The following is an 11,190-nucleotide window of genomic DNA, read 5'->3' on the forward strand; positions in this document are numbered from 1 at the left end:
ACAGAATAGCCATGTAAATACGTACACGATCACGGCGCCCATTCCGATATTACAAGATTCATTTTTACTGATACTCAAAGCAAATCTTTTCTTATTGGAGTTTTGTATTTTGGTTATCACCTTTATCAGTTTTGTCCTTTGAATGAATATACTCCACACGATAATGTCATAAGTTTTGCATAAACACCAACGACTTGGGATACTTGTTTTCAGGAATCAGATCATGTATGCGTGACATAATCGCATGCGAAGACAATATTTGGGCAGTTTATGTTCTATTTTGAATACAGTATCAAGAATTATAAAAATGTCGACAGCCTAGTATAATTATTATTGGCCATTTTAAAGTATGAAAATTTACCGTCTTAGCGGCGTCTATAGTATGAAAACTCCCAGTATTAGCGCCGGTTTTTGGCTGAGCGTTTATTGTTAAGAAACCAGTTGATAATTTTAATTAACTATTTTCATTTAAGGGTTTCCAAGTGATCAAGTTTCGAATTGTAATGTAATATACGGACAGTAGTAGATCTGTAACAAGCTCTTTGAATGAACAAATAAGTTATGTGAATCTGTACATGTACTCAACGCCTGTTACGCAATCGCCAATTTCAAAGTAACTCATATACTTGAATCAAATGAAGTCCAATGGGAAATTTACATTTTTTTACACATTTATCAAACTCTGACTCTGACGATTCGGAATTTATTTTTATTTCCAGGAATTGGATGATATATGCGTTAAATAAGCGCATGGATATTAAAATTTTAGGCAGATTACATTTCATCTCTGGTACAGTTAAAAGAATTATTAAAAATGTCAACAGCCTATTACTATTATTATTGGGCATTTCAAAAGTAAGAAAATTTACCGTCTTAGCGGCGTCTATAGTATGAAAAGTCCCAGTATTAGCGCCGATGTTCGGTCCAACGTTTATTGTTAAAAGCCAGTTGATGATTCAAATAGATTAACTTTTTTAATGTAAGAGTTTCCAAATGATCAAGTTTCGAATTGATAGGTAATGGACGCATACTAATATTACCGTAAACATCTCTATTATGAAACAGACATATTATGCGAATACGTACATATACATGGCGGCTAATCCGACATCGGATATTTCCTGGCTACTCCGCTGCTAATTCTTGATTTTTTTCTCTTTAGACGCCGTTAGGACGGACAAGTTTCACGATGGCGAACAGACAACAAACAACATGACAATCGGCGATATAAACATGGATGTTGCATGTAGATTTCAGCAAATTGACACTTATTCTTGAAGAAAATTGTGTAAGCAATTTGGTGTGTCATGGCATCGTGACGTGTTTGCTGTGACTAAAAATCTAGTATTTGCCTGGTACATGTTTGAACATTCAGATTTTCATTAACATGGTCAATAGAGGGTTAGGATGTATACAGTCGTTCATGAAAACAAACAAATATTTAATGCAAAAAAAAAATGACACTACAAATGAACCTATTTCAATGTTAATTCAGTATTAAGAATTATAGAAAAAGAATCGGCGACCTAATACAATTATTATCATGCATTTTAAAAGATGAACAATTATCGTCTTAACGGCGTCTAAAGTATGTAAGATACCCGTATAGGCTCCAGATCTTTGGTTTAACGTTTATTCGAATAAACACAGTTAACTCTATTTTTTGTAATTGTTTCTAAAGGGTCAATTTTGGAACTGATGTGTAATGTCCGGACACTGATTACACTGTAACAAGCTCTGTAGTTTAACAGAATAGCCATGTAAATACGTACACGATCACGGCGCCCATTCCGATATTACAAGATTCATTTTTACTGATACTCAAAGCAAATCTATTCTTACTGGAGTTTTGTATTTTGGTTATCACCTTTATCAGTTTTGTCCTTTGAATGAATATACTCCACACTATAATGTTATAAGTTTTGCATAAACACCAACGACTTAAATTGGGATACTTGTTTTCAGGAATCAGATCATGTATGCGTGACATAATCGCATGCGAAGACAATATTTGGGCAGTTTATGTTCTATTTTGAGTACAGTATTAAGAATTATAAAAATGTCGACAGCCTAGTATAATTATTATTGGCCATTTTAAAGTATGAAAATTTACCGTCTTAGCGGCCTCTAACGTATGAAAACTCCCAGTATTAGCGCCGGTTTTGGCTGAGCGTTTATTGTTAAGAAACCAGTTGATAATTTTAATTAACTATTTTCATTTAAGGGTTTCCAAGTGATCAAGTTTCGAATTGTTATGTAATGTACGGACAGTAGTATATCTGTAACAAGCTCTTTGAATGAACAAATAAGTTATGTGAATCTGTACATGTACTCAACGCCTGTTACGCAATCGCCAATTTCAAGGTTACTCATATACTTGAATCAAATGAAGTCCCATGGGAATTTTACATTTTTTTCACACATTTATCAAACTCTGACTCTGACGATTCGGAATTTATTTTATTTCCAGGAACTGGATGATATATGCGTTACATAATCGCAAGGATATTAAAATTTTAGGCAGATTACATTTCATCTGTAGTACAGTTAAAAGAATTATTAAAAATGTCAACAGCCTATTACTATTATTATTGGGCATTTCAAAAGTAAGAAAATTTACCGTCTTAGCGGCGTCTATAGTATGAAAAGTCCCAGTATTAGCGCCGATGTTCGGTCCAACGTTTATTGTTAAAAGCCAGTTGATGATTCAAATAGATTAACTTTTTTTAATGTAAGAGTTTCCAAATGATCAGGTTTCGAATTGATAGGTAATGGACGCATATTAATATTACCGTTAACATCTGTATTATTAAACAAACATATTATGCGAATACGTACATATACAAGGCAGCTATTCCGACATCGGATATTTTCTGGCTTCTCCGCTGCTAATTCTTGAATTTTTTCTCTTTAGACGCCGTTAGGACGGACAAGTTTCACGATGGCGAACAGACAACAAACAACATGACAATCGGCGATATAAACATGGATGTTGCATGTAGATTTCAGCAAATTGACACTTATTCTTGAAGAAAATTGTGTAAGCAATTTGGTGTGTCATGGCATCGTGACGTGTTTGCTGTGACTAAAAATCTAGTATTTGCCTTGTACATGTTTGAACATTCAGATTTTCATTAACATGGTCAATAGAGGGTTAGGATGTATACAGTCGTACATGAAAACAAATAAATATTTAATGCAAAAAAAAAATGACACTACAAATGAACCTATTTCAATGTTAATTCAGTATTAAGAATTATAGAAAAAGAATCGGCGACCTAATACAATTATTATCATGCATTTTAAAAGATGAACAATTATCGTCTTAACGGCGTCTAAAGTATGTAAGATACCCGTATAGGCTCCAGATCTTTGGTTTAACGTTTATTCGAATAAACACAGTTAACTCTATTTTTTGTAATTGTTTCTAAAGGGTCAATTTTGGAACTGATGTGTAATGTCCGGACACTGATTACACTGTAACAAGCTCTGTAGTTTAACAGAATAGCCATGTAAATACGTACACGATCACGGCGCCCATTCCGATATTACAAGATTCATTTTTACTGATACTCAAAGCAAATCTATTCTTATTGGAGTTTTGTGTTTTGGTTATCACCTTTATCAGTTTTGTCCTTTGAATGAATATACTCCACACTATAATGTCATAAGTTTTGTATAAACACCAACGACTTAAATTGGGATACTTGTTTTCAGGAATCAGATCATGTATGATTGACATAATCGCATGCGAAGACAATATTTGGGCAGTTTATGTTCTATTTTGAATACAGTATTAAGAATTATAAAAATGTCGACAGCCTAGTATAATTATTATTGGCCATTTTAAAGTATGAAAATTTACCGTCTTAGCGGCCTCCAAAGTATGAAAACTCCCAGTATTAGCGCCGGTTTTGGCTGAGCGTTTATTGTTAAGAAACCAGTTGATAATTTTAATTAACTATTTTCATTTAAGGGTTTCCAAGTGATCAAGTTTCGAATTGTTATGTAATATACGGACAGTAGTAGATCTGTAACAAGCTCTTTGAATGAACAAATAAGTTGTGTGAATCTGTACATGTACTCAACGCCTGTTACGCAATCGCCAATTTCAAGGTTACTCGTATACTTGAATCAAATGAAGTCCCATGGGAAATTTACATTTTTTTCACACATTTATCAAACTTTGACTCTGATGATTCGGAATTTATTTTTATTTCTAAGAATTGGATGATATATGCGTTAAATAAGCGAATGGATATTAAAATTTTAGGCAGATTACATTTCATCTGTAGTACAGTTAAAAGAATTATTAAAAATGTCAACAGCCTATTACTATTATTATTGGGCATTTTAAAGTATGAAAATTTACCGTCTTAGCGGCGTCTATAGTATGAAAAGTCCCAGTATTAGCGCCGAGGTTTGGTCCAACGTTTATTGTTAAAAGCCAGTTGATGATTCAAATAGATTAACTTTTTTGGGGTAAGAGTTTCCAAGTGATCAAGTTTCGAATTGATAGGTAATGTACGCATACTAATATTACCGTTAACATCTCTATTATTAAACAAACATATGATGCAAATACGTACATATACAAGGCGGCTATTCCGACATCGGATATTTCCTGGCTACTCCGCTGCTAATTCTTGAACTTTTTCTCTTTAGACGCCGTTAGGACGGACAAGTTTCACGATGGCGAACAGACAACAAACAACATGACAATCGGCGATATAAACATGGATGTTGCATGTAGATTTCAGCAAATTGACACTTATTCTTGAAGAAAATTGTGTAAGCAATTTGGTGTGTCATGGCATCGTGATGTGTTTGTTGTGACTAAAAATCTAGTATTTGCCTTGTACATGTTTGAACATTCAGAATTCCATAAACATGGTCAATAGATGGGTTAGGATGTATACAATCGTTCAGGGAACAAACAAATATTTAATGCAAAAAAAAAATGACACTACAAATGAACCTATTTCAATGTTAATTCAGTATTAAGAATTATAGAAAAAGAATCGGCGACCTTATACAATTATTATCATGCATTTTAAAAGATGAACAATTATCGTCTTAACGGCGTCTAAAGTATGTAAGATACCCGTATAGGCTCCAGATCTTTGGTTTAACGTTTATTCGAATAAACACAGTTAATTCTATTTTTTGTAATAGTTTATAAAGGGTCAATTTTTGAACTGATGTGTAATGTCCGGACACTGATTACACTGTAACAAGCTCTTTAGTTTAACAGAATAGCCATGTAAATACGTACACGATCACGGCGCCCATTCCGATATTACAAGATTCATTTTTACTGATACTCAAAGCAAATCTATTCTTATTGGAGTTTTGTATATTTGTTATCACCTTTATCAGTTTTGTCCTTTGAATGAATATACTCCACACGATAATGTCATAAGTTTTGCATAAACACCAACGACTTGGGATACTTGTTTTCAGGAATCAGATCATGTATGCGTGACATAATCGCATGCGAAGACAATATTTGGGCAGTTTATGTTCTATTTTGAATACAGTATTAAGAATTATAAAAATGTCGACAGCCTAGTATAATTATTATTGGCCATTTTATAGTATTAAAATTTACCGTCTTAGCGGCCTCTAAAGTATGAAAACTCCCAGTATTAGCGCCGGTTTTGGCTGAGCGTTTATTGTTAAGAAACCAGTTGATAATTTTAATTAACTATTTTAATTTAAGGGTTTGCAAGTGATCAAGTTTCGAATTGTTATGTAATATACGGACAGTAGTAGATCTGTAACAAGCTCTTTGAATGAACAAATAAGTTATGTGAATCTGTACATGTACTCAACGCCTGTTACCCAATCGCCAATTTCAAGGTTACTCATATACTTGAATCAAATGAAGTCCCATGGAAATTTTACATTTTTTTCACACATTTATCAAACTCTGACGATTCGGAATTTATTTTTATTTCCAGGAATCGGGTGATATATGCTTTACATAATCGAATGGATATTAAAATTTTAGGCAGATTACATTTCATCTGTAGTACAGTTAAAAGAATTATTAAAAATGTCGGTAGCCTAATACAATTTTAATTTGGCATTTTAAAGTATGAAGATTTACCGTCTTAGCGGCGTCTAAAGTATGAAAAGTCCCAGTATTAGCGCCGGTGTTTGGTCGAAGGTTTATTGAAAAAAATGCCTGCTGATGATTTGAATTAGATTACCTATTTTTATGTAAAAGTTTCCAAAAGATCAAGTTTCGAATTGATAGGTAATGTACGCATACTAACATTACCGTAAATATGAAGAATTTTATGTATGATGGCGAACAGACAACAAACAACATGACAATTGGCGATATAAACATGGATGCATCTTCGCTAGCCAAGGGTTTTCGGTCCACTTTGCTCCCCGTAAACCCTTGGCGGATTTCTTTGCGAAAACTCGGTTATGTGGTGGCGCTATATAGCGAGCATCTTGAGCTGCGCCCCTTGCATATTTACATTTTTAATCGAATTAAACAACGGGTTATACACACACTACGGTATTAATACAACTTAAAAACATGCTGACTACCGAATGTCGGAACATAATTAACGATGCTATTAAACATGTTAAATACGAATTAAGTAATAACGAAGGGAAAGCACAGAATGTTTTATTCATCGTGTTTTGTAAGGACCGGAGTGAGAAAGTCGCCGATTTACATGTATATGAAAGCTTTCATGCCATAAAACCAGGTACCGCTGTCGTGAATATTGCGGACCAAAGAAATTAAATAAAACAAAGATCATTGAATCTTTAAAAGCAATAACCATAAGCAGGGACGTATATATACTAACGGGATAGGCAATTTCTACATTTGCCGTGTTTACTTCCCATGCTGATCACGCGAGCCTTGACAAGTTTGTAGAACGACATGTTCAATCCCAGTAAAATAGATACTTGTAGGTTTTAAAGCGATCTGGTTAGACCATCGTTGGAGAAGCACTGTACTCGAGAACATGTGTCTAAACTCATTAAAAAGCACCTAATGTTTTACCGAAGATCCCACATTTGTTTTCTTTTAAAGTTTATATTTATATCCACTGTGATTGGATCAGCTATTTGCAGCTACAGCCAATCATAAAGCGGAGCTTGTCATCGAGATTTCATAATGAAATCCGCCGAGGGTTTATGGGGAGCAAAGCGGACCGAAAACCCTTGGCTAGCGAAGATGACATGGATGTTGCATGTAGATTTCAGCAATTGGCACTTATTCTTGAAGAAAATTGTGTAAGCAATTTGGTGTGTCATGGCATCGTGACGTGTTTGTTGTGACTGAAAATATAGTATTTGCCTTGTACATGTTTGATCATTCAGAATTTCATAAACATGGTCAATAGAGGGTTAGGATGTATATATATATATATGTCTGTGAAAAAAAAATATCTACTGCGTGAAACTTACCTGTATTTATATAATTTGATAAAATAACATAGTAAATACATATGATTTATTGTTGTTTTGTTTTTGTTTCGTGTTTCTTTTATACGTCAGATGTGGAAGCACAATTTTTGTGCGCCAAGATACAGTTTTGTAACCTTTTGACCTGCCAACTTCATAACTTCATCAGGAATTGATTAGTATAAATAATTGTTTAACGTTCATGGTTCAATACTTATTTATGATTTACATACTGCTTACTTTATTAATAATATTAATATTAATAAACTTTAAAACCGATTTCTAATTTATGGTCATTAATAATACTGTTAGCAGTTCTAAAAGTAAACAAAAAAATTAAAATCATACTTATATACATACTTATTCTTTTACTGCAATAAAAAAGCGACAATTTCAAATGCGAATTATGTTACTGAATAAATGCAAGTAATAAGATAAATCTTTGTTATCCTATTCGGATATTTGTACATATTATAGCTTTTTATATGATGAATCTCTGTCAGTATTTTACATATTAATAGTTTTTATTATTTACTTATTATTTAATATTAGTTAAAATGGGTTATGCATATGAATTCAATTTATTTTATTTTTGAGGTTTGTATCACTGTATTATTCTTGCTATCAAAACATGTTTATTGTTATGGTTATAAAAAGATTCATAAAGTTTTACACGTTTATGCAGGTGTGAAGAATTTCATGTTTCATATTTGTAATATCATTTTAGGGCTATAAAAATATTGGATTTTTATTATGGGTTGGCTTTCAAACAACTTTTTATTTTTCTAAAATACTGATTTTCATAAATCACATATGTTGCCATTATTGTCATTTCAAATATAAGAATTTTGACCGTCATAATAATGTATTGTTATAAGTACCGGTACTTCTATAGTTTTTGCACATTTAACATATATGTATAAATACATATTTATAATTTTTCTGACTTTATTAGGTAATGGAACTGTAGCATTATAGTAAAAATTCACCGTAAATTACTAATACATTAATTTGAATTATTAAAGTACTCTCAGTACTTGAATTATGTCAAAACGAAAGACAACTCTTCTACAATCTACGTAGAACTATTTGTTTTTATTTTCCTTACATTTTTCTTGCCTTTAATATTTTTTTGCGGACCGGTTATACTAAAACTGGTCATGGTCTTTACAATTTTATTCAAAGTATAAATCCATAAAACATATTTGTGAAACAAAACACTATTAATTTAGCCTTAGCAACACTACCTAAGTGCACTTCAAATCAACACTCCTTCACATGTTCAAAACAAATATTCTTCGATAAGTATTTCTAAATAAAGATAGAGAAAATAAATAAAATAACTACATGTGTAATATGCCACGTCTTTCTCTATTTCTAATCATTTTCTTCCAAAATAAAATACATTAAACATTGTTTTATTTACTTAAAAATAGCACATTATAGCAAATAAGACTAGAACAGTTTTCCCCCTTAATAGTCTGTAAGACTGATCAAATGGAAAAAAATATTGCAGGCGGTTTTTTAAAACTACTTCACCCGCATTGCAGGAGGGTCAAAATATATATGTTCAATATTTTCCGTATCTTCGCTTTATAACCGCTGTTATTAATAAAGAACGCTTTTATATACCGGCTCTACATATCTTAAGTCCAAATTGTGCAAAAAATAATTGTAAAGAGTCTTTTCCAGTTACCCGCCTGCAAGACGGTGTTTTTACATAGTCTGGCGCTAAGGTGGGAACCGTAGTTATATATATATATATATATATATATAAAGTTTTCAGTGGACGATAATAAAATAATCCATTTCTCTCAATTTTAATCCAGAGAGCTTTCGCCTGATCGGCTCTTCAGCGGATTTCAAATTGTTACAAAAATAACAAACGCTGACGTCGTTATTATGGCGTCATTAAACAGACAAACGTCACGAACAGTGTATACAATATCTGGAGTTGGCGGCAAATATCTTTAACAAACACATGTAAACGTAATAAAATATGTACAAATGATATTGTTTAAAAATAAGAGGTTGATTATTAAAATGAAAGCTAAATAAAGTCAATGCAAAATAAAAGATACAATTACCGATTAAGTTAAGGTTTAAATTTATTTATGAAATATTGTTCTTTTGCAGCTAATGACTTTCCTAGCGTACTTTGTAAAATGGAAAAATTTCAAACCGGCCTCTTTCGCACACATCAAAATGTTCACTACACGGAGTGTTACGAACAGAAGGATCCCTTATCTGCTGCTTATGTACTCAAACACGGTCGGCTAATTTGGTCCCTGTTTGGCCAATGTAATTTTCTCTGCATCCATCTCAGGTCATGCAATAAATGATGTTTTTGGATTTGCAGTTCATATTAGAGTTGACTTTGAAAACCGTGCCGTTTTTTATTGAAATTGTTTGTCCTGTTTGAATATAGGCGCAAGTCCTACATCGAGAATCCTCGCATTTAGAAATCCGAAATATTTCTTTTGTTGAAGTAAATTTGGTTCTTGTAAGAAGTGTTTTAAGGTTAGGAGGCTGTCTTCTGCTGTAGATAAGATTTTGCTCTTTTATAATATCCTTTAAAATTTTGGACTGATGTAAAACCGGTAAACAATACCTCGTGGTATTGAAAATATTATGATTTCTATCTACAGGCAGATCTAGAATGAATGACAACAAATATTGATTTTATTTTGATGTAGATCACATGTTATGATGCGGTGTAACTTTTTATCACATATGTTTCGATATCTTAAATCATTATTTTATATGAACTGTAAAACGTATTTTTATTGAACAGAAAAAATACTCGACAAAAAAATAATTGAATGTTGGTCGGATAGTTTATGAGTTAAGCTGTGAGTGTTCCCTGTGTGGCTGATGTTCAAATCCTTTATCATATGTGACCTACATACAAATTAAATCAATATTTGTTGTGATTCATTACCATTGTTGTTGTAAAAAAGGCATTGGCATAACTCTCAAATGTCATTATATAGTTTACTATTTTGAAGTATTGGTAATGCAATCACCGTTTTCCAATATAAGATTGATAAAGAACAACGCCCTGCATGCAATTTACAACAACATTGAGCAGTTTCATCATATATTCATCTTTATGTTATATATATCAAATATTGAATACATAATTGTATGCGTTGTACCATAAAGATTGTAAAAATAATCGATGTCTTACATAGGATTTGGATGATATGTGAACTGTTGTAGATGTATGCGTCGCCCTTTACTGCATGGGTTGTAAGTTGTTTACCATTTTATGAAGTGTTGCTGTTTTCCTCAGACGTAAAAGAATTCATATACATAAAGGTATCTAATTCGTTTTAATTTTTTTCAACACCATTTTTAAAATTTTCATTCTGGTTTGAAAGGTTCAGCAGGTAGACACGTAATATTAAAACATTTTAACAGAGTAAATTAGTATTATCAATGAAACTCTTACATGTGTCGTAACACTGGAATTTCATACAATGACAAACAATTTCACAACATAAAATTAGATTTCTTATTTTTCATAGTATACCATAGCATATCATTTATTATAGATTTAACTTGATTGTTAATGATCTTTAAATAACAAATTTTAAATTGCAGATTAGTGGTAAATCTTGTGGGTTTGTTTTATATTCTTTGAAATTTTCTGAGCTCATCTGTTTGCGTGACTGGTTTTCCTTCAAATCTCATAGAATAGCAAATTATGCCATAGCACACCCAATCATACTGTCCTTTATTTAAATTCTC

Source organism: Crassostrea angulata, chromosome 4, assembly GCF_025612915.1.
Source record: "Crassostrea angulata isolate pt1a10 chromosome 4, ASM2561291v2, whole genome shotgun sequence".
NCBI classification, from domain to species: domain Eukaryota; kingdom Metazoa; phylum Mollusca; class Bivalvia; order Ostreida; family Ostreidae; genus Magallana; species Magallana angulata.